The following is a 25,473-nucleotide window of genomic DNA, read 5'->3' on the forward strand; positions in this document are numbered from 1 at the left end:
GTAGAACCAACTGCATTTGGTAACAGGTGGACTGAATGAAGGAGATGAGTCCAGAATTATGACTTTGTGAGGTCGAGGATAGTCATGTAAATGGGAAAGTAGAAGAGGACAAGGCTTGGGTGGGAAGATGAGTTCTGTTTTGGACATGTAGCGGTGTTGGCGGGACATCCCAGTAAAGATGCCCTGAAGGCAGGAGGAAATATGAAACTGCAGAAAAGGTGGTTGGGTCAAGAGAAGTAGATGTGGAATTCATCCATGGAGAAGTTGACTATCATTTCTTGAAAAAGTTTAGATCCTAAACCTTTTATATCCTTCTATCTGCATTCCCCATTCTTCTACTTTTACCCCTCCCCCTCCAAAAAAAACCCCACTCTTCCAAAACCTTTTTCAGCTTCATGACATATAAGTTTGATCTATTTTCCTGAGAAAACAGATGTAAAAGGGGATGATAAATTGGTAAACGATCTACAAGGGGGAGCCAAAATTGAAAACAGAGGTGTGGTAGTGGGTGCTTTTTTAAATTTTTTTGTTGTTGTTGTTAAGTGCTTACTGTACTAAGTGCTGGGGTAGCACATAGTGCTTAAATTGTCTTGTCTCATGCTGTCACGTCATCTCCGACCCATAGTGACTCCATGGACACATTTGCCCCAGAACGCCCCACCTCCATCTGCAATCGTTCTGGTAAGTGGATCCATAGAGTTTTCTTGGTTAAAAAAAAAAATATGGAAATGGTTTACCATTGACTCCTTTCTCACAGTAAAATTGAGTCTCTGCCCTCGACTCATTCCCATGCTGCTGCTGCCCCGCACAGGGGAGCTTTCACTTGTAGCAGATTGCATTCCACTTGCTAGCCATTGCTCAAGCTAGGAATGGAATGGATATGCCCCTGCCTGACTCTCCCTCCCATAGCTGAGACTGGCAGAGTACTGGAAACTCTCCAAGTGCAATCCTTAGAACAGTGCCCAGCGCTTAGAACAGTGCTCGGCACATAGTAAGCGCTTAACAAATACCAACATTATTAATCCTGAGGGTGCTTAACAAATACCATAAAAAAACTCCCAAAAAACCCACTACCAGGTGAGATCATTGTAGAAAAGGGAAGTATCTTTTTTTCTTCGGCTGTATTCTCCCAGTCAGTGCAATGCATTATACCCAGTGGGCACTCAGTATCTTCATGACTCTTAATTGATGAATTAATGAAAATAAAACACACAAAGCAAGCATGGCCTAGTGTCAAAAGCACAGCCTGGGCAGAGGACCTAGGTTCTAATCCAGCTCTAATCCAGACACTTGTCTGCTGTGTAACCTTGGGCAAGGCACTTTGCTTCTCTGTGCCTCAGTTACCTCATCTGTAAAATGGGGATTAAAGCTGTGAGCCCTATGTGGGACAGGGACTGTGTCCAACCTGATTATCTAACCCAGTGCTTAGTACAATGCGTGGCCCATAGTAAAAATAATAATAATGATGATCGTGTTTGTTAAACCCTTATTGTATGCCAGGTACTGTTCTAAGCACTGGGGGAGATACCAGGTAATCAGGTTGGACACAGTCCCTGTCCCACATGGGGCTCACAGTTTTGATCCCCATTTTACAGATGAGGTTATTGAGGCCCAGAGAAGTGAAGTGACTTGCCCGAAGTCACAAAGCAGACAAGTGGTGGAGCCGGGATGAAAGCCCAAGTCCTCTGACTCCCGTACTCATGTTCTATCTACTAGGCCATGCTGTTTCTCTTGTTAAAAGTAAATGGCATGATTTTTTTTATAGTTAGGTGGAGCTTTTCTTTTTGCCCGTTAATGAGAGAAAATTGATAAAACTAGCAAATATCAGAGCGAGAAAACCTGAACTAACAGTTTGACTCCATATTATTTTGCATGGCTTATTTATTAAATAGCAAGAATGAGTGGGTTGAAGATAAAAATTCTGCTGTAGTTTCACCCTCAAAAGGGCAGGGATCATGTCTACTGTACTCTGTTGTGCTTGGTATAGTGTTTTGTATACAGTAAATGTTCATTGATTGATTGACTCCCACCTGGTCCATATATTAATCAACAGTGTAAGTTTATATTTAGGGGAGGGGAAGAAAAAGCCAATGAAAGGGAGACAAAGAAGAACACATGATGAAAACGAACAAGGAACTCAAGGGAGTCGCAATCAAATGGGAAGCAGTGTGGCCTAGTGGAAAGAGCATAGGCTTGGGAGTCGGAGGATGTGGGTTCTAATCTTGGCTCTCCCACACGTTTGCGGTGTGACCTTGGGCAAGTCACGTCATTTCTCTGTGCCTCAGTTACCTCATCTTTAATGGGGATTAAGACTGTGAGCCCTGTGTGGGACAGGGACTGTGTCCAACCTGATTATCTTGTATCTACCTAAGGTCAACCATGACCTCCTTCTTGCCAAATCCAATGGCTCCTACTCCATTCTAATCCTCCTTGACCTCTCAGCTGCCTTTGACACTGTCGACCATCCCCTTCTCCTCCACACCTTATCTCACCTTGGCTTCACGGATTCCGTCCTCTCCTGGTTCTCCTCTTATTTCTCTGGCCGGTCTTTCTCGGTCTCCTTCGCAGGCGCCTCCTCCCCCTCCCATCCTTTAACTGTAGGAGTTCCTCAAGGGTCAGTTCTTGACCCTCTTCTGTTCTCCATTTACACTCACTCCGTTGGTGAACTCATTCGCTCTCACGGCTTCAACTACCATCTCTATGCAGATGACACGCAGATCTACATCTCCGGCCCTGTCCTCTCCCCTCCCTTCAGGCTCGCATCTCCTCCTGCCTCCAGGACGTCTCCACCTGGATGTCTGCCCGCCACCTAAAACTCAACATGAGCAAAACTGAGCTCCTCATCTTCCCTCCCAAGCCTGGTCTTCTCCCAGACTTCCCTATCACCGTGGATGGTAACACCATCCTTCCCGTCTCTCAGGCCCGCAACCTCGGTTTCATCTTTGACTCGTCTCTCTCGTTCACCCCACACATCCTATCCATTACCAAGACCTGCCGGTCTCACCTTTATAATATCGCCAAGATCCGCCCTTTCCTCTCCATCCAAACGGCTACCTTACTGCTACAGGCTCTTGTTATATCCCGGCTAGACTACTGTGTCAGCCTTCTCTCTGATCTCCCTTCCTCCTCTCTCTCCCTTCTCCAGTTTATTCTTCACTCCGCTGCCCGGCTCACCTCCTGCAGAAACGCTCTGGGTATGTCACTCCCCTTCTTAAAAACCTCCAGTGGTTGCCTATCATCCCCCGCTCAAAACAAAAGCTCCTCACTCTAGGCTTCAAGGCTCCCCATTACCTTGCCCCTTCCTACCTCTCCTCCCTTCTCTCTTTCTACTGCCCACCCCGCACGCTCCGCTCCTCTTCCGCCCACCTCCTCACCGTCCCTCGGTCTCGCCTATCCCGCCGTCGACCCCTGGGCCACGTCCTCCCGCGGTCCTGGTATGCCCTCCCTCCTCACCTCTGACAATCTAAGTCTCTTCCCCTCTTCACATCCCTACTTAAAGCTCACCTCCTCCAAGAGGCCTTCCCAGACTGAGCTCCCCCCTTTTTTCCCTCTGCTCCCTCTACCCCCCCCCTTCACCTTTCCGCAGCTAAACCCTCTTCTCCCCCCTTTCCTTCTCCTCCTCCCCTTCTCCCGTCCCACCCCCTCAGTACTGTACCCGTCCGCTCAACTGCGTATATCTTCATCACCCTATTTATTTTGTTTAATGAGATGTACATCACCCTGATTCTATTTATTTGTCATTGTTTTTATGAGATGTTCTTCCCTTTGACTCTGTTGCCATTGTTCTTGTCTGCCTGTCTCCTCCGATTAGACTGTAAGCCTGTCAAAGGGGAGGGACTGTCTCTATCTGTTGCTGATTTGTACATTCCAAGCACTTAGTACAGTGCTCTGCACATAGTAAGCGCTCAATAAATACTATTGAATGAATGAATGAATGAATCTCCAGATTCAGCCCTTTCTTCTCCACCTCAATTGCTATCATGCTGATCCAAGCAATTATCATTTCCTGTTTTGACTACTGTATCAGCCTCCTCGCTGGCCTTCCTGCTTCCTGTCTCTCCCCTTTCCGGTCCATACTTTACTTTGCTTCCCCAGGTCATTTTTCTAAAAAAAAAAAAATCAGTCCACTTCTCCCTACTCCTCAAATACCTATAATGGCTGCCCTTCCACCTCTGCATCAAACAGAAACTCCTTACTGTCAGCACTCAATCAGCCCTCTCTCTCCTTCCTTTATCTCACTGTTCAATCAGCACACTTTGCTCCTCAAAGGGCAACCTACTCAATGTGCCTCAATCTTGTCTCTCCCACTGCCAACCCCTTTTCCATTGTCCTCCCTCATTGTGGGCAAGGAATGTGTCTCTTGTATTGTTATAGTCTACCAAGGGCTTAGTACAGTGCTCTGCACATAGTAAACGCTCAATAAATATGATTGACTCACTCTGAGCTGGATCCCCTACCCCTTTCTTATCTGACAGTCCACTACTTTCCCCTCCTTCAAAACTCTCCTAAAAATTTCATCTCCTCTGAGAGGCCTTCCCTAATTAAGTCCTCATTTTCCCCTAGCTGTCCTTCCCCTGTGTGAACTATGCACTTGGCTGTGTACCTCCTTTAAACACTGTGATACTCCAGCTCAAGTCCATTTATATAAATATCCTTATACTCTACTATTTCCCCTATCTTTAATTTATTTTGTCTGTCTCTCTCTGTAGTCTGTAAGCTTGTGGGAAGGGTTGGCATCTACCTACTCTGTTATATTGTACTTTACCAAGTGCATAATACCATGCTCTGTAAATATTATTGATTGCTACTAAATATTTCATTAAGTAGTTACATTTGTTACTATTTGTGAGACTACTTTTGCCCGAAGAAAATTGATTATGTACTGGCCTTCATTTGGTACAGGTTTCATCTCCACTGGCAACCAAGTTGTTGCCGAATTGTACATTCCAAGCGCTTAGTACAGTGCTCTGCACATAGTAAGTGCTCAATAAATACTAATGAATGAATGAACCGAGTTGAAAGTGGAGATTGAGTTCTGCTACTTAAAGGCAGAATCATTGTCCAGTGATTCAGAGTCAGATGAAGAAATTTCAGTGTCTCTGTCACAGTGATCCTGCACACCCTGATCCCTGGCAGAAACTGGGTATGAGGAACGGCCAGCCTATAGAACCCCTAGAACGTTGGAGACTGCGGCAGTTTGGATCCAAGGACTGTGGTCTGGAGCAGGAAAGACGACCATCAGGATAACACCCTTCAATGAGTCTATCGTTTTATCTACCTGACTATGCTCTCAACATTTGATTTTTTTGTAACTTTGCTCCCATTACCTATAATTTGTCTATAATATAATTGTCTTCTAGGTATCTGCTCTGCATTCCTCTTCCCCATCCAACCCAGATTGTAAGGTTCTTGTGGGACAGGAACCATGTCTTAGCTGTTTGTTTTTGTATTCACTCCAGCACTGCATAGCAACTCTTAATAAACTTCATAACTAAATAGAAAATGCAAACAAGAAGGCATGTGTGTGCTTTAAGAAATTGACAAGAGTGTGGTGCCAACTTGGCTTGGGGAGCCATTATGGTGTCTGACTTTTTTGATGGCTTGAGACCTGGACCTACCAGAGATGCCACACCTGACTTCAAGATCAAGCTTACCAATGCCATCTCCCCGCAAAACTTAAAATGCAGTGGCAAGATGGGATCACAGACATTGAGGTGGGGAATGCAGTCAATCCATCAGACTAGGCAAATGGAGAAATACTTTAAGGCGCACTAAAGCAAAGCCTCAAATGATGGGATCTACCAGTAGACTGTTGCCAGATAGTGAAACTTGAGTAGCCTAGTGTATGTCAATTAGAAATGGTATAACTCTTAGCACAGAGACTTCAAGATGTTGTGATATAGGAAGAAAAGGAAATGGAGCCAGGCATTGGGGAAATAAATGCAGCAAAGGGTGATCTTTGTTTGTACATAATGTGGGAGGGATTATTGGTCATGCATTAGTCCTATGAGCCATGCTTGCTCACAGTGATCTAGCCATCAGTAGTTTCACCTGTAAACTCAAAGGCCATATTGACATATTTGATCAGCTCAAGGATGCGTAAATGTGTGAATATATACAGTTGTCCTTTTGCTTGAAGACACTGCTGATGGTGAAATTTACCTGTGCGTTTATGGCTGAGAAGGCCAGTGCAAGACCCAAAATTCTGACCATATCGATCACATACAAAGATTGTTCCATGTGCTGACATTGTTGTCATTTATAGTGCCTGGTAACATTTTCATTTTGCCTCCTTGTTTCAAGATGCTTATGAAGCTTCTGCTCCTTTCTTGATTGCAGCATGCTATGCTGATCTAACCATGGCAGCCGGCTCCCAGTTTAAGTGAGATGCAGCATCATCTGAGTCTTTGTTTTACAGTATCCTTAAAAAGGTTTTCTCTCTTCACCTAGTTTCACTTTCCCCAGCTTCATCTCACCATTCCTCAGCTCCTGTTGTGTTTTCTCCTCACATGCCCCATTCAGAACAAGTATGTGGTGGGAGCAAAACTTAAGTTCTAGGAGCCAGACTTCATTCTAGGACTTAATTGCTGCTGCTTCTTTGTCGCCTTTTGATCTGTTGCATCAACGAACTCTAAACTTAAACTCTGTAGTAGTAATTTGGGACCAAACCAAGGTTATGTCAACATTCCTGCTGGTATTTAGTGAGTGAAGAGCCCTTTCGTACTAGGTGCTTAGGGGTCATACAGAAGAAGTGTAAGCACATTCCCTTTACTCCAGCAGACTGTGAACTACTTGTAGCAAAACAAAAACAAAATCATCAGTACCTTGTAACATCTCATGATTGTAACAAAATGGAGACCTGCGGTGAGGTGTACAGAGAACGGCAAGAAACATGCATGCTGGAAAATGGGATGCCAGAAGAAAAGATATCCAGGATTATGCCAACCACCACCAAAATTAATGATTTGTCCTCATCACTAAAGAAGATGTATAGGCCAATACATACTACCACAGACCCCAGAAAAATGCAGATGGACCCACCATTCCAGACAAAATGGAATCTTGCAAAGGTGGCAAGAATGCTTTACCCTTCCGCTAATTCTGTTGTTGAACTCTCCCAAGTGCTTAATACAGTGTTCTGCAAATATTAAATGCTCAATAAATGCCATTGATTCTGAACCTGCCTTTCACCACTGAGGAGGAGGCACTTCCAAATGGAGAAAAACACTCAAATGATGGTGTGACCTTCTCTTGGACTTTTGAAGAATTAACACTCACAGCAAAAACCATGATAAATGGCAAAGCACCCATTTCTTACCAAAATCTACAAACAAGGAGGATATCTCATCCTTATATGTCTGCATGAACTCTTCCACAACCTCTGGAGCACTCAAGAAATGCCACAAGACTGGAAACCTGGTTGCCCACAGTTTACCTGATGTACTTGCAGGGAGACTATAGTCTTGGCTTGGGTACTGGCGCTGTGTTGAATGAATAAGTGGAGTTACTACCACTGCTGGCAAGATGCCCAGGGTAAGTCATGGCTGGGCTTGCTCCATGGCTCTGCTGAAGCTGCCTCTCTCTTTCTCCCTCACTTCACCCTATCCCCTCCTGGTCACCCCTTCCTAAATAGACCCTGGCCTCAGCATGACTCTGCCTTGAGTGGAGGAAGTCAAGATGGCTGCCTGTTTCCTGGCTGAAGGAATAAGTGGGTTGTACACATGAATGCCCTCCTAGTAGAACCTCCAGTACCTGAAAATGTAGCTGACCCTACCCCGGAGCACCGGCTGCAAAAGTTAAAGTTGGGCTGGGCAAGTAGGGTAATATGTGCTATTTTCATTTGTTTTATTTGTGCGGGAGAGTGGATGGGTTTAGGGTAGGTTTGGGTGAGTGCTTTGTAGATGTGAAGTTGGGCAGGTCTCTATATATAAGATGTCAGAGACACTGCCCAAATCACTCCCTAGAGAAAGAAAGGTGAGAGAGCTGATTGTTGTAACCACAAAGGCATCACACTCACAGCAAGATTCTAGCTGGGATCCTTTCGAACAGGCTATCTGAACCGCAGTGTGACTCAAGGCTAAAATGCTGCAGAGCATGTATTATCTTTACTATGACTGATTGAGAAGCAGCATTGCCTAGTGGAAAGAGCAAGAACCTGGGAGTCAGAGGACCTGGGTTCTGATCCTGGCTTTTCCAATTGCTAGCTGTGACCTTGGGCAAGTACTTAAGTTCTCTGTGCTTCAGTTTCCCCAACTGTAATATGGGGATTCAATACCAGTTCTCATTCCCACTTAAGACTGTGAGCTTCATGTGGGATAGGGACTGTGTCTGACCTAATTGACTTATACCTACCTGAGTGCTTAAAACAGTATTTGATACCTAGTAAGTGCTTAATTGCCATAAAACAAACAAACAGCTGGCCTCCAGACTACTCCCAGACTGTACTAAAGCACTTGAGATCTTTAGACTATTCCATAATGGTAAAAACAGAGTTGAAAGTGTCTTCTATGACTCTTTTCTCCCTCTCTGGAGTAAAGTTAGGGTTTTGTGAAAGGTCTAGTCTAACTATTCTGTTGTGCCATGCATGAGAATGTGAAATATTGTCTGCTATCTAATGTTAAGGCTGCAAACCTACTGAGAGACTCCTACAACTCAGGCTATGAGCATCATTAAAAGTTTCCAAGGCAGTCGCAAACTGGAGTCAACTGCATCGTCATGATTGTGTTCTGGAGCACATACTCAAAACAAGCAAATAATTTTGCATCTCTTTACACAGTCAGTGAAGAGCTATAGGCTGTCAATAAGCCTGAAGAAAACTGAGATCATTTCCTAGCCAGTGCCTGGGAAGCATTGCACAGTACCAAAGACTTTTCATATGTATCACACATGCTCTCACCAAATTCTGCCACCTCAGCAAAACACTATCCGATGATGCATGGATAAGTAAAAGTAGAAAAATGGCATTAAACAGACCAGCATAGCACTTGTAAGATTGACAAGTTTGACAACAGGTCATCAACTTCATGATAAATTGAAGGTATGTAACACTACTATTTCCAATCTCATATATGGTTGTGATAAATATATACTATATAAGATATTATATACTATACTATAGAAGATACATTGAGCTCCTTGAGCAGTTTCATCAGCAGCACCAATGAGCATACTCTGTAAATAATGGCAGAGCAGGCCTACGGCCACCAGGGCCCTGGAACCCAGCCTGCTCATTGGACAGTTCTGTGCATGAGAGGAGAATGGATCATAAACAGGACACACAAGCAGTTGTATGGGTGAAATAAAAGGAACACAAAGGAGCAAGGAGGGCAGATCAGACACTTTTAAGGATATAGTGAAACACAATCTGAAACAATGTGATGCAGGAGTGTGTTGTTAGAAGGCTGTATCACTTGGTCCACAAAAACTGGGAGACAGATTGCCCTCCTTTGAATGTAGGCTTCATGGAGACTGGGCTAACAGGAAAGTTTCAAGAAAACTGACAGGTCTTGCATGGGGCAAATACATCAGCACAGTGAGGAACTGTCTTTATGTGCATGCAGTGTGAAAGAATGTCAGTTGTACATCAGTCTTGGCCTACATTTGAATGTGGGTAAGAGCTCACCATAAACTTTTATTACTATCATTATTAATAATCTGGTATTTAAATGATTACTTTGTCAAGCACTGATCTCATTAATAAGGTTGGACACAGCCTCTGTCCCATATAAGGCTCATTGTCTTAAGTGGGAGGGGGAACAGGTATTTAATCCCCATTTTGCAGATGAGGACACTTAGGCACAGTGAATTTAAGTGATTAGCCCAAAGTCACACAGCACTTGGTAGACCTGGAATTAGAACCCAGGTTTTCCCAGACTAATAGGGATTAAATTAGTCTGACTCCGAGACTCTTCCCCTAATGCTCTTCCCATTAGGTCATGCTGCTTCAAATGGTGTCATCTTCAAAAACACCATTTATACTGAGGATGATGTTAAGGCACACATCCACATTGCCTTTTGTGGAGATATCAGAAGAACTGAAACAGATTGTGAAAACATCAATGGGAGTCTTATACTAAACTAATAAACTAGAGATACGTAAATCACTGGGATCATAAGATTTCCACTGAGACTTCTGGAGGAAATTGCGGAACTCCTGGCAAAAGTGTGTTGCCTATCATTACAAAAGCCTGTTGTACTGGAGGATGGGACTATTGCCAGCATAACTGCCATCTAAAACGATTCCAGAGATGCTCTTTGGACTTGTGAATTGGTAAGTGTAACTCTTTTTTTACCTAGGGAAACGTGAATCTTAATCATTGAACATATAGAAAAACACGAGCTGTTGTGGCAAAAGACTCTGGATTCTGTAGCAGGAATCATGCCTCACTCTTGGAGTTCCTTGAAGGGGTCAGCAATAATGTGGATAGAAGGAAACCAATGAATATAATATTTGGGTTTTTGTGGGTTGTACATCAAAGGCTTAAAAGTAATTGTTAAATTGGAAGAAGTAATGTCAATAAATGATACTCTGATAATAATAATAATGACATATTTGTTAAGCACTTACTATGTGCCAAGCACTGTTCTAAGCGCTGGGGAGATACAAGGTAATCAGGTTGTCCCACAGGGGGCTCACAGTCTTAATCCCCATTTTACAGATGAGGTAACTGGGCCAGTCACTTAACTTCTCTGTGCCTCAAAGTCACACAGTAGACAAGTGGTGGATCTGGGATTAGAACCCACAACCTCTGACTCCCAAGCCCATGCTCCTTCCACTCAGCCATGCTGCTTCTCTCAACCAGTGGAATTTGAGTGCTTACTGTGTCCGTAGCACTGTGCTAAATGCTTGGAAGAGTAATAAGTGTGATATTTACTAAGTGTTTGCTTTGTGCCAGGTACTGTACTAAGCGCTGGGGTGGATACAAGCAAATAGGGTTGGATACAGTCCCTATCCCACATTAGGCTCACTCTTAATCCCTATTTTACAGATGAGGTAACTGAGGCACACATAGCAGACAAGTGACCGATCCGGGATTAGAACCCAGGTTCTTCCGACTCCCAGGCCTGTGCTCTATCCACTAGGCCATGCTGCTTTAGTTCAACAGAGTTGGGAGATCTGTTTCCTGCCCAAAAGGAGCTTACAGTCTAGAGAGGGAGATAGACATTACAAACAATTTTGGATATATGCATAGTGCTGTGGGGCTGAGGGTGGGGTGAATCTCAGTTGCTTAAAAGGTTCAGATCCAAGTGTGCATTGGTGACACAGGTAGAAGGAGTAGCGAAGATGAGGGTTTAGTTGGGGAAGGCCTTTTATGAGAGGATGTTAAGCGCTTAGTATAGTGTTCTGCACACAGTAAGCTCTCAATAAATACGATTGAATGAATAAGGTTTGGAAGATGGGGAGAGTGGTGATCAGAATGAAGAGGGAGGAAGTTCCAGGTCAGTGAGGATATGGGCAGGGGGTCGGAAGTGAAACAGATGAGATTGAGGTACATTGAGCAGGTTGGCAACATAAATGCTAGCTGCATCTTGGCCTATTGAATAAAGCATGGGCTTGGGAGTCAGGAGGACCTGGGTTCTAATTCTGGCTCTGTCACTTGTCTGTAGTATGACCTTGGGCAAGTCACCTCTCTGGGCCTCAGTTACCACATTGTAAAATGGAGATGATCTGTAAAATCTGTCGACCGTGAGCCAGGGACTTGAGTAGCTTGTACCTACCCTAGTGTTTAGTACAGGGCTTGGCACATAGTAAATGCTTAAATACTATTCAAAAATAATAATAATAATTGCTCCATGTTTCTCCTGCCCAAATGTGGGACAGGGACTGTGTCCAACCTGATTAGCTTGTATCTACCCCAGTGCTTAGAACAGTGCTTGACACATTGTAAGTGCTTAAATGCCATTATTATTACTGTGCAATGAAATCTCTTGACATGCAGCATTTGGGAAGTAAAATATCATGCACGTGTGGATAAACTTCATGTAGGCCTCATAAAATTGAATAGGCTAAAGAATGGCAACTGAACTCCATTGTGGGCAAATGCAGGCTAATGTACCTAAAAAGAAAATTCCCAAATTAGAATTGCTTGTTGGGCTCTGAACTGTCAGTTGTGATTCAGAAGAGATCTCAGATTCATTGTTTGTTCTTTTAAATTACTGGTTTAGTGTGTGGCAGCAGCAGGGAAAAAGAAAAACCCTGAATACTGGACATCATTAGGAAGATGATAGAAAATAAAATAAAAGGCATTGCTTTGTAACTACAGAGAAACATCCCTAAACATGGAATACTATGTGCAGCTGTGTTCTCTGCATTTTAAGAAGGATTTAATAGAGCTGAGATGGTCCAAAGAAGGGAAATAAGGTGATCAGAGGGATGATAAAGCTTCTGTATGAGGCTAGACTGAAAAGATTAGGACTTGGCAGTCTGGGAAGATGGCTGGCTGAGAAGGGATTCAATTTAAACATACATGAAAGATTTGGGCAGGAGGAACATGGAGAGGTTATTATTATTATTTTTGAATAGTATTTAAGCACTTACTATGTGCCAAGCACTGTACTAAACACTAGGGTAGGTACAGGCTACTCAGGTTGGAAACAGTCCATGTCTCAGATGGGGCTCAGTCTTAATCCACATTTTGCAGATGAGGTAACTAAAGCACAGAGTAGTTAAATGACTTGTCAAAGGTCACATAGCGGACAAGTGGAGGAGTTGGGATTAGAACCCAGGCCTTTCTGACTCCCAGGCCCGTGCTTTATTCACTAGGCCATGCTGTTTCTCTTCAGTTCCCACAACACCAGAATGGAAACGATCTATGGGTAGGTTCAATGCAAAAGGTGATCCTTCAGTGGTGGGAAGATAAGCATGTGGAATTTATCGCAGCATGTCTTACAAACTAAAACAGCCTTGCAGGTCCAAGAGGAGGAGATTTAGATGAGCAGCCCCAAATGTGTAGCTAGATAGAAAAATTAAAACTATGGTACATATCAAAGCAGTATTGTAAACCAAGGAAGTGACCATCACACAGCTCCTGCAGATGTCCTGTTGTTGGAGATAGAATACTAGGGTGAATGAACTCTATTGTGTTGAACTCTCCCAAGTGCTTAGTACAGTGCTCTACACATGTTAAGTGCTCAATAAATGTGATTTATTGGTTAGGCTTCCTATCCCCAGGGAGTTTGTAATCTGAATTTATGCTTACCACCTGAGATTGATAGTCTTTTCATCTTATTTTGAAAGCATACCAAAGGTTAAATAAAAGATGCATTTTAATACCTGAGTTATAGACCTTATGAAAGATTCAGTTTAACTGCTTTTGTAATCAGAAGCATAGTATCAAGCTTCATTTCTCTCCAGTAGAGCAAAGTGGAGATTTAAGAACAATCAAATCAATCAAATACAATCAAAGACCGATTTATAAACTCACATTTAGGAATAGCAAGGTAAAAAAAAAAATAAATAAATTTTTAGGAAGGTAATGGGCAGGGGAAAAAACTGAAAGTGATCAAAAAATGGAGATTTTAGAATATTTCTATTCATAAGCCATTAATGAAGATCAGCATTCTGTGGCATGTCAAATGATTTTGGGTCTTTTTGTGTGTGTTAAGGGTGAAAATGATGACTCTTAAAGTATATAAAGAATTACTCTGATCCTAAGAAAGTAATCTAAACCAGCCTTGTAAATAAATTGAGGATGTAAAATTTCCCGGTTCACCCTCTATCCAGGAGTGAATTAACAAAATAAGCCTAGCCCTTGGGATTATTTCTGGAAAGGCAAATTTTAAATTAATTTAAAACTCTCCCAAGACAGAGATTCTGGGACTGCTTTTTGTAACCTATCACAGTGTTTAAGTGTTTGCTTTGGTTGGAAATTCTTCCTTATCCAGGGTTTTTAATTCTGCTGAAATGTATTTTGGTATGTTCTTCTTGAGCTGGGATCAGTCTGGTATCCCATGGCAAGATGACACAAAGTTGGATCAGGTGAGAGTATGGTCAAGTTTGACGTGCCTTAGCCATCCCTCCTCCACTGACTCCCACTTCCCCACCCTATTTAATCAGGTGCATGGTTTACTGCTGAACAGAAAGTGATCAAGATTAAATGGCAAGTTACTCCATATTTTATTTCAAGGATGGATGGGTCCACAGAGCAACTTTACATAGTGGTAGCACCTCTGGAAGTGAGTTTTGGGGTACTACCTGTTTGGGCTGCCACGCTTATGGTTCAGCAGTTCCTCTACAGTACAGTTGATTAGAATTCCCATGACATCTGCCCTAAAAAGTCTTCACTGAATCAATTACCTATTCTATATAAAGTCCAATATAAAGATTTTAAAGCATTTTTTATTTTGCTTCTCTGATAAAATGTGCTTCCGTCCCCTCCACTCTACCGAGACTGCTCTCTCTAAGGTCACCCATGACCTCCTTCTTGCCAAATCCAATGGCTCCTACTCCATTCTGATCCTCCTTGACCTCTCTGCTGCCTTTGACACTGTCGACCATCCCCTCCTCCTCTATACCTTATCTCACCTTGGCTTCACGGACTCTGTCCTCTCCTGGTTCTCCTCTTACCTCTCTGGCCGATCATTCTCGGTCTCCTACGCTGGAGCCTCCTCCCCCTCCCATCCTTTAACTGTTGGAGTTCCTCAAGGGTCAGTTCTTGGCCCTCTTCTGTTCTCCATTTACACTCACTCCCTCGGTGAACTCATCCGCTCTCACGGCTTTGACTACCATCTCTACGCAGATGACACGCAGATCTACATCTCCGCCCCTGTCCTCTCCCCCTCCCTTCAGGCTCGCATCTCCTCCTGCCTCCGGGACGTCTCCACCTGGATGTCTGCCCGCCACCTAAAACTCAACATGAGCAAAACTGAGCTCCTCATCTTCCCTCCCAAGCCTGGTCTTCTCCCAGACTTCCCTATCACCGTGGATGGTAACACCATCCTTCCCGTCTCTCAGGCCCGCAACCTCGGTTTCATCTTTGACTCGTCTCTCTCGTTCACCCCACACATCCTATCCATTACCAAGACCTGCCGGTCTCACCTCTATAATATCGCCAAGATCCGCCCTTTCCTCTCCACCCAAACGGCTACCTTACTATTACGGGCTCTCGTTATATCCCGGCTAGACTACTGTATCAGCCTTCTCTCTGACCTCCCTTCCTCCTCTCTCGCCCCGCTCCGGTCTATTCTTCACTCCGCTGCCCGGCTCATCTTCCTGCAGAAACGATCTGGGCATGTCACTCCCCTTCTTAAACAACTCCAGTGGTTGCCTATCGACCTCCGCTCCAAACAAAAACTCCTCACTCTAGGCTTCGAGGCTCTCTATCACCTTGCCCCTTCCTACCTCTCCTCCCTTCTCTCTTTCTACCGCCCACCCCGCACGCTCCGCTCCTCTGCCGCCCACCTCCTCACCGTCCCTCGGTCTCGCCTATCCCGCCGTCGACCCCTGGGTCACGTCCTCCCGCGGTCCTGGAACGCCCTCCCTCCTCACCTCCGCCAAACTGATTCTCTTTCCCTCTTCAAAACCTTACTTAAAAATCACCTCCTCCAAGAGGCGTTCCCAGACTGAGCTCCTCTTCCCCCTCTACTCCCTCTGCCATCCCCCCTTTACCTCTCCGCAGCTAAAGCCTCATTTTCCCCTTTTCCCTCTGCTCCTCCACCTCTCCCTTCCCATCCCCACAGCACTGTACTCGTCCGCTCAACTGTATATATTTTCGTTACCCTATTTATTTTGTTAATGAATTGTACATCGCCTTGATTCTATTTAGTTGCCGTTGTTTTTACGAGATGTTCTTCCCCTTGACGCTGTTTAGTGCCATTGTTCTTGTCTGTCCGTCTCCCCCGATTAGACTGTAAGCCCGTCAAACGGCAGGGACTGTCTCTATCTGTTGCCGACTTGTTCATCCCAAGCGCTTAGTACAGTGCTCTGCACATAGTAAGCGCTCAATAAATACTATTGAATGAATACTTTATGATTGTTGGCAATCATAAGTACTTCATTGACAATCACAACAGCCTTATGAGGCTGCCATCAGACATATGTTGTTACCTACCAAATAAAAATGCTCTGTTGGATGAAAAAATTAAATGGTAACCATGATTTCCCATATGGCTTACTTATGCATGTATTAATAATATATTTTACTGTTTTTGTGCCAAGCACAGTACTGAGTGCTGGGGTAGATACAAGATAATCAGGTCGATTACAGCCCCTGCTCCACATGGGCTCATGGTGTAAGTAAGAGGGAGAACAGGTATTTAATTCCCATTTTATAGATGAGGAAACTGAGGCTAGAGAAGTTGTGACTTACCCAAGGTCATAGAGCAGGCAAGTGATGGAGTCAGTATTAGAATGGAGTTATCTCATCCTAAGGTAAACACTGCTGAAATCAATGTAAGGATATCAGTTTACTCTGTGGCTACTGCATTGATAGGTGCAAGTTACATTAGGAGATGTATTTGAGATAGGTGATACATGGAAAAGTTAGTCCCAACACATGTGATTAATCTTTGACCAACTTGGGAAGGAAAGTGAGGAAATCAGGAGAGTCAAGGTCTCTGTATAGTCAGAGTCATGTTGGCTCAACAAGTCAAAGGAAAATTTAGAAACTCCCAATTAGGTATGAATTTACTCTTTTAGAAGTCCTGTATTAAATGAGGTGGTATTCTTCTGGTTCTCATCCTTTCCAACTGTACTTTCTTTTGCTGGCTCTGCCTGTCTTTCCACTGTGGGTGTTCTGTGCCCTTTGCTTTTTTCCATTCTGTACTCATTCTCTTAGAGGACCATCAGTGTTGATTGATGCATCGTGAGTATTTACTGTGAAAAGTCCTGCACTATGTGCTATGAACACATACTAAAAAAGAAGACAATATCCCTGCCTTTCAGGTGCTAACAACTTGTTAATAATAATAATGTAAATAATGTTGGTATTTGTTAAGTGCTTACTATGTGCAGAGCACTGTTCTAAGGGCTGGGATAGATACAGGGTAATCAGGTTGTCCCACATGGGGCTCACAGTCTTAATCCCCATTTTACAGATGAGGTAACTGAGGCACAGAGAAGTTAAGTGACTTGCCCACAGTCACACAGCTGACAAGTGGCAGAGCTGGGATTCGAACCCATGACCTCTTACTCCCAAGCCCGTGCTCTTTCCACTGAGCCACGCTGCTTCTTGTTGAGGCTCATCTGCTCACATGGCTTCACCTACAACTTCTGCATGACCCTCCACTCTGACCTCACTTGCTCTTCAGTCACATTTTTCCTTTGGCCTTCAGGATGTCTCCCCTGGATGACCCACCAATACCCTTTTAGCTAATGCTGAACTTATCTTCTAAATTCTTTCTTCTCCCTACTAACTCTACCACTAATTATCCAGTTTCACAAGCTCATAACTTCTGATGCCTTTCTATTATTTAGCACCCACATTCAGTCTGTGTCTTAAATCCAGAAAGCTTGTTTCACAGAACTACTCTTTCCTCTGCGCTCTTACAGTTATTACTCCAATATGAACAATTGCCTTCTGACTGAATTACTTTAATAGCTGCTTTATTGGTTTCTCTCTCAGTTTATCCTGTATGTGTATGAATTATAATAATTAGGGTAATAAGTGCTTACTATGTGCTGAGCATTGTTCTAAGCACTGGGGTAGATAGAAGTTAATCAGGTTGGACAAAGGCCCTGTCCCACATGGGGCTCACACTCTTCCCATTTTATAGATGAAGGAACTGAGGCACGGAGAAGTGAAATGACTTACCCAAGGTCATACAGCAGATGTGGTGGAGCCAGGATTAGAACCCAGGTCCTTCTGACTCCAAGGCCTAAGCTCTATCAATTAAGCCATGCTGCTTATCTTGTAGAGCACATCAGTCAGAGCACATCACTTCCCTTTGCTATGTGACTTTGGGGAAGTCACTTAACTTCTCTGTGCCTCAGTTACCTCATCTGTAAAATGGGGATTAAGACTGTGAGCCCCATGTGAAACAACCTGATTACCTTGTATCTACCGCACGGCTTTGAACAGTGCTTGGCACATAGTAAGCACTTAACAAATAGCATCCTTATTATTATTCTCTAAAACCTCTGATAGCTCCCCATTGCCTCTACATCAAGCAAAAACTCCCTAGCATTGTCTTCAAGCCGCTCCATCAGCTGTCTTTCATCTTACCTATCATCTTTCTTCTATAATACTGCAACTTGCTCTCCCTCACTTTGGAGTTCCAATCAATCACTTGTATTTATTGAATGCTTGGGAGAGTACAACACAACTGAGTCAGTAGACACTTTCCCTGTCCACAATGAGCTCACAGCCTAGAGGGGGAGACATAGAATAAATTGAGGATATGTACATATGTGATGTGGGACTGAAGAAGGGGTGATTAAAGGGAGCAAATCACCCCTCAACCCTTGCCTCCCAACTTCACCAAATCACATACCTACCTATTTTTAAAACCCTTCAACAAAACTTTTTTTCTTTATGGTACTCTGTGATAAATCCCCCCTTCTCCACAAGCCATCATGATTTCTTTATGCATTGAGTATTAGTGATTTATGAACCTCTTCTTGTTTGTCTATTCTCATGTTCATTTAACTATATTTGTCATTTCATTCTTTTTCTCCATTAGATTGTAAGTCTAAGGGCAGGGACCATGACTTCTCGTACTCTGTAGTCCCTAGTCAGTTGGTATAATAGATGTTAAATAGAACAGTGATACAGATGAACCAGTTTTTTGGGGAGATGATTACCTTTGGTTCAGGTTGCTCTGAAAATGATATTTGTACTGTTACTTTTGAGCCACTGATAAACCTTGCAGCAGGATTTATAATTGATATGCCCTGTTATACCAACACCAGGGTTGCATTCATTTGAAACCTAACATTAAGGAAAACCTAAAATTAAGGAAAATACCATTCCTCAAGCCACGTGCATGTGCGGAAGTGGTTTCTTTGATAATGTGGGATGTTGAGCCATGTGTTGTCTAAATAATAATATTCTCCAATTCCCTATTTGCTGTTTAGACAGTGCATATTGAAATAATTTATTATACTTTTAAGCATGTACAATGTACCAAGTGCTGTATTAAGTACTGGGGTAGATAAAAGTTAATCAGGTTGGACATAGTCTCTGTCCCACATGGGGCTCACAGTCCAAATAGGAGGAAATATTAATTCATTCAATCATATTTATTGAGTGCTTACTGTGTGCAGAGCACTATACTAAGCACTTGGAAAGTACAATTCGGCAACAGATAGAGACAATCCATGCCCAGCAACGGGTTCACAGTTAATCCCCATTTTACAGGTGAGGAAATTGTGGCACACTTTTCCCCAAGGTCACGCAGAGCTTGGCAGAACTGGGTTTAGAACCCAGGTCCTCTGACTACCAGGCCCATGCTCTTTCCTCTAGTCCTCATTACTTTTCAGTGGCAAAATAGAGTGTAATTAGGCTGAGGAAGAATAAGAGATATGGGAGACTAGGGCAGGATGGGTATTAAATATTAAATGCTAAGGTAAAGATTCACTATCAATTGTGGGAGCTCTGTTTTAAGGCAAAAGTAGGTGTGGAGCCAGTGAAGTAGAATTCACACTTTCTTTGATCCTTTCAAAAGACTTCGTATTTTTAGGCAGGTAGAAAAGAAATTTAGACAGGAGTTGGTGGAAGATGTCAGTCTGGTCTGGATTTGGGCTTGGCTTTAAGTTGGTGCAGTTTGAGCACATTGGCTGTGCTTTATCTCTTTGGCTTATACTTGATGCTTGTTTTTGTATTGGTTCAGCAGCCCCCTAAATATGGGAGCAGAAACAGCTAATACTAGTGGCCCTTTGATCCTAACCCATTATACATAGGAGAACCCGTTTGTTCCCCACTGTGTTGTGGAAATGCAACCGGCAGGGATGAGGGAGTTTGAGTGGTGCTGGGCTTACCAATGGCACTATAAGCAATTTCTTTGCCAGGTTCTGAATCCTGAAGTCCCAGGGCCAAGGCTCATCCATCCTTGTCAGGAGACTCCATTGTCATCGATCATTATGCATTGCCATAATAAATGGAAAATCTAGAATTTTGGGGACCAGTCATCAAGGCTGCCCTTAGGCTGTACAAGGCAAAGGACACATCCGCTTGTGTGGCACTGCACATCGTGGAGGGAAGAGAAAGAGGAAGGCTGTTACTGGAGAATGGTGTAGAAGTTGCACTCCTCTTACAACTATCCTCTTTATTTTCCCACAGCGGGGTCTTGAAGCATTGCTTCTGTGAGTCTTAACACTGGGTGACTGCCCCTAGAATAAGCAGCCTCATCTCTTGCGCAAGAGGATTAGGATCTCCTAAAGTCCATGATCTGGGGCAATAGCCCTGACTGATCGTGTCCTAGGTGTGTCTCTCAGTATGTTCATTTGGACTTTTTATATGTTTTAGATCAGCAATCAAATCTTTAATCCAGTCCTATAACACAGGGGTTGATGGCAGCACGATTTAGTGGAAAGAACATGGGCCTGGAAGTCAGAGGACCTGGGTACTAATGCTGACTCTGCCAATTCCTTGTTGTGTGACTTTAGGGCAAGTCAGAGTACGGGTCTGGGAGTTAGGTCATGGGTTCTAATTCTGACTCTGCCACTTGTCTGTTGCATGACCTTGGACAAGTCACTTCACTTTTCTGTACATCAGTTTCCTCATTTGTAAAATGGTGATTAAGACTGTGATCCCCATGTGGGACAGGGACTGTGTCCAAGCTGATGTGCTTGTATCAAAGAAGCAGCGTGGCATAGTGGAAAGAGCACAGGGTTGGGAGTCAGAAGATGTGAGTTCTAATCCCGGCTCTGTCACTTGTCTGCTGTGTGACCTTGGGCAAGCCACTTAACTTCTCTGTGCCTCAGTTACCTCATCTGTAAAATGGGGATTAAGACTGGGAGCCCCAAGTGGGACAACATGATTACCTTGTGTCTACCCTAGTGCTTAGAACAGTGCTTGGCACATAGCACTTAAATACTATAACTATTATTATCAACCCCAGAACTTAATATACTGCCTGGGACACAGTAAGCACTTAACAAATACTACAATTATTGTTATTCTCTGTGCCTCAGTTTCCTCAACTGTAAAATAGGGTTTAAATACCTGTTCTCCTACCACTTAGACTGTGAGCCACATGCAAAACAGGGACTGTGTCCGACCTAATTGACGTGTATCTACCCCAGAGCTTAGAACAGTGTTTGACTCATAGTAAGTGTTTAACCCATGCCATTAAAGAAAAAAAACTGCATTCTTGCACAGACTGTAAGCTCCTTGTGGGCAGGGAACACATCTACAAACTCATTTTCCCAAGCGCTTAGTACACTTACTGCATAAATTGAGTGCTCAATTATGCCATTGAATGTTTAAGGACAACTTGCTGTGTCTGCTGTATGTGTCTGCTGGCACATATGCTCAGAGTGTTTCTGCTGACAGTGGAACTCTTATCTAAATACATGTATGTTACTGGGAACTTTTCCTTCTTCTCTAACAGTGTTCTAGCCAACGCACGTAGTGAAAACATGTGGTATGGCAGAGCTGAGTCTAGTTACTTTATAAGCTGACTTATGTTGCTTATAATATGATAGTCTCTGTTTTTCATAATGATGATGGTTTGTGTACATTAAACTCTTTCAAGTTCATTTTAGTACTTAATATTTTGAAAGTACTTTTTCCAGCTAGTCTTTTTACATTCTTTAATTGAGCATTTCCTTCTGCTTCATTAGAATGTATTGCAATTTAACAGTGCACTTTCTTTTTAATTATGCATTTTAGACTACTCTGGCTGTTTTGGTGTATGCTTTTAAAAATATTCAGCCATCATTCCTTCTGCAAATCCGTGTTATTACAGCTACATTTAACTTTTACATTGAGCCATCTCATGTTTCTAGAAACACTGGATTAGATATGCAGCAGAAGTAGTATAGTTTACCATTCTTGGTAGCACCAGTTACTGCATTTTTTTAATAGCTAAGGCATATGCCTGCTCCCTAGAACTGCTTCCTTAGTTTCTGTGCTGTATTTTTCCCTTCCATTTTATCCTGAGTTGTCTGATATCCAGGGACCTTCTCCAATATTGTGACTTTGTTACTCTGGTCTCATGCTTTTATTCTTCCCACTTTCCTTTTACTGTTTAATGGTTACATGACTTGTAAGAGAACATTACACCATCCTTCCAGAAGGGAGAAGCATTTAAGATGCAGATTGTGAGATGTTATTTGTCATTTAGGAAATCTGATGAGGTTGTTCACACCCCCAACTACCTGAACTTTCTTGCCTCTTTATCTGGGGTCTTCGCCTATCAGTATTATTATCACTAGTATTGGAGTGCCTATTAAGTAGTTGAAGTGCAAATAAAGTAAAAGATGGGATCACTGCCCTTGTGGAACTAATCTACTGACATGAAATTAAAACACATAAAAACATGGTAAGTGAGGACAGAAAAGGCAGTGGCTGTTGAGATGGAGATGGTACTATTTGCATCCAAACCAGACTCTTTGAGGAAAGACAGATGTCAGTACCTTGCCTTCTTGAGATTGTAGGATGTAAGCTCCCTTTAGATCATAAGCTCATTGTGGACAGGGAACATAGCTACCAACTCTGTTATATTGTACTCTCCCAAGTGCTTAGTACAGCGCTCTGCATACAGTAAGTACTCAATAAATATGATTGACAAATTTGTGGAGTAGGATGGGTGGTAGATGCAGGGTAGGAGATAAGCGTGGTAGCAGGTTGAAGTAGGAGAGTGACTTCCAGGGGCTCCTTTGGGTTGAAGTAGAATGCCCATTTGTCTGGCTTTATATGGGGCTGTCTGCTTTCCAGCTGATCTGCCCTGTTTCCAGTACTGAGGTGGATGTGTGTTTTTTTTGTTGGTTTGTTTACAAAAAAAAAATGGCATTTTAATTTAAAGTTCCTGTCCTCCCTTCGGCTCAGCTCCTGCTCCAAGTTCCACAGCTTGCAAGTGGTGTTGGGACCTGGGAAGGAAATGCAAGTGGGAGTGGAGGGGGGGTCGGGAGTTGCTCTGGGTTTGTATGGACTTCAGTAAAGCATCATTTAAAAGATAATCACTTTATGCTGTGTTTCTGGTGTAACATAAGTACTGTCTAGTGTATCTCAGGATCCAGCACCTATGATGGCCACCCTAGGTTGAATGGGGATTGAGAGTGGGTAAGGGGTGGTGACAGGGTAGTGGCAAAAGCCAAGGAAGATTGCTACTCCTCTTCCTTCTGGAGCTACCAACATCTCAAGAAAGCTAGAGATCCAGTCTGAACTGTTACCTTGATCTTTTGACAGTGTAGCAGTTGCTGACTTCTGTAATGTCAATTTGTTCTCAGGCTATTCCTTGCTTCACCGTGCAAAAGTTGATACTTCATGGTAGTCATCCTCGGGCCCGAGAAATTTTCATAGAAATTAATTTCTTACACTTTTCAGGGCAGCTAAACTTTTAAAAAAAAATCAGGATCCTAAAATTATTCCCATGTGATAGAGTTAACCATGTCACATTGGGTGAGTCCTTGTCAGTTGCTTTCCCTGTTGCAGACAGAATTGGATAGGGCTACGTGCAGGTCCGGTCTCCTGTGTTCTCAAGCGTGGCTGCTTAGGCTACATGATAGTCTTTTAGCTAGTGTCAGAATACAATTAAGATCCTCTGAGAATCTCTTTCCACACATCAGAATTAGAACATCATCAAAATCACTCATATAGTACCTAGTGAAACAGAGCCTCAAACTAGCATTTAGCTGATGGGACACAATGACATTCATTCATTCATTCAGTTTTTTTTTTTTAATGGTATTTGTTAAGCGCTTACTATGTGCCAAACACTGTTCTAAGCGCTGGGGTAGATACAAGGTCATCAAGTTCTCCCATGTGGGGCTCAGTCTTAATCCCCATTTTGCAGATGAGCTGAGGCACAGGGAAGTCAAGTGACTTGCCCAAGGTCACACAGCAGACAAGTGGCGGGGCTAGGATTGGTACCCATGACCTCTGGCTCCCAAGCCTGTGCTCTTTCCACGCTGCTTCTCACTAAGCCATGCTGCGTCTCATTATTGAGCAATTACTATGTGCAGAACACTGTACTAAATACTTGGGAAAGTAAAATACAGCAATAAAGAGTGACAATCCCTGCCCACAATGAGCTCATGGTCTAGAAGGGGGGCGAGAGAGAGACATCAATACAAATAAATAAAATTACAGATATGTATATTTGTCGTGGGGCTGGGAGTAAGGGGAAGAGCAAAGGGAGCAAGTCAGTGCTACACACAAGGGGAGTGGGAGATGAAGAAAGGTGGGGCTTAGTCTGGGAAGGCTGCTGGGAGATGTGCCTTCATAAGGCTTTGAATGTGGGGAGAGTCATTGTCAATTACAGGTAGGGAAAATGAGAGAATATAAGAATATGTAAGTGCTTTGGGGTGCATATCAAATGCCTCTGGTGTACAGATTCAAGTTCAAAGGTGACACAGAAGGGAGGACCAATATGGGACGAGGGCATTCTCCCTTGTCAGGCTGTAATCTCCTTCAGAGTAGTGATTTCTGCCAATTGAACTATACTCTCCCCAGTGCTTAGTGCAGCACTTGGCACACAGTAAGCACTCAATAACTAGCACTAACTGACATTCCCTTTCCATTTTTATGTCTGTGGCTACAGATTCACTCCTCATAGCTCCAGTCCTAGAGGAATTCAATCAGCTCTCTTGCTGTCTTCTACCTAACCCCATTCATCTCCTATACCGCCTGCACTCTTCGCTACTCTAGCATCAATCTCCCCTCCTTGCCCATGTTTCCCTTCGGGCCTGGAATTCCCACCCCCTTTGCATCTGACAGTCCACCACTCTCCCTGCCTCAAATCCTTCCTAAAATCACACCTCCAAGAGGCTTTCTCAGACTAAGCCCTTCATTTCCCATATCCTCCTTCCCCTCTGCATCAGCAGGGCATAGGCCTGTCTGGCTTGCTACTATTCTGCTATTCTTGGTGCTGCTCTCCTTGAGCAGAAGCTTTAAGATCAGGAGGCCAAGAGATAGATTTGAACAGGGCAATTAGACACTTCTGTTGGCAGAGGACAAAATTATTTCAGTGTCAGTCTCTCTCTTTAAACAGTAAGTTACATGTAGGCAGGGATTATGCTTACCAATTGCTTGTATCGTGCTCTTCCAAGTGCTTAGTATAGTGCTCTGCAAACAATAAGCACTCAATAAATGCCATTGATTAGAATGGCTTAGCTGTGCCATTGGTACTTTTCCATCGCATTCACATGCATAGATAGGATCTCATCAACAGTAGAAGCATCATAAACATGATGGGTATATATTCACAATGGAACTACAATAGTGGAATCAGGAGTTAAAATTATTATAATGGTGAGAAACTTGGTATCTCAAGAATGATATTTTGGCTATTTGTTAAAATAGAAATTTCTGGGAGACTATCTCTTGTGTATTGTTCTGTTCCACAGTCTGCCCATGAAAGTTTTTTGCTAAT

The 25,473-nt window shown here is 43.3% G+C and overlaps 1 protein-coding gene and 1 non-coding gene across 2 annotated transcripts in view; one reads left to right on the top strand and one right to left on the bottom strand.

The window, feature by feature from the left end:
- Positions 1–25,473, top strand: part of SUCLG2 (succinate-CoA ligase GDP-forming subunit beta) — a 251,627-nt gene that overhangs the window by 9,551 nt on the left and 216,603 nt on the right. The gene's annotated exons all lie outside the window — the stretch shown is intronic.
- Positions 822–959, bottom strand: LOC114807269. Its single transcript, XR_003755320.1, has one exon. It is a non-coding gene; the product is annotated as a small nucleolar RNA SNORA7 (small nucleolar RNA).

The sequence above is a fragment of the Ornithorhynchus anatinus genome, chromosome X1 (assembly GCF_004115215.2).
Source record: "Ornithorhynchus anatinus isolate Pmale09 chromosome X1, mOrnAna1.pri.v4, whole genome shotgun sequence".
Taxonomy (NCBI): domain Eukaryota; kingdom Metazoa; phylum Chordata; class Mammalia; order Monotremata; family Ornithorhynchidae; genus Ornithorhynchus; species Ornithorhynchus anatinus.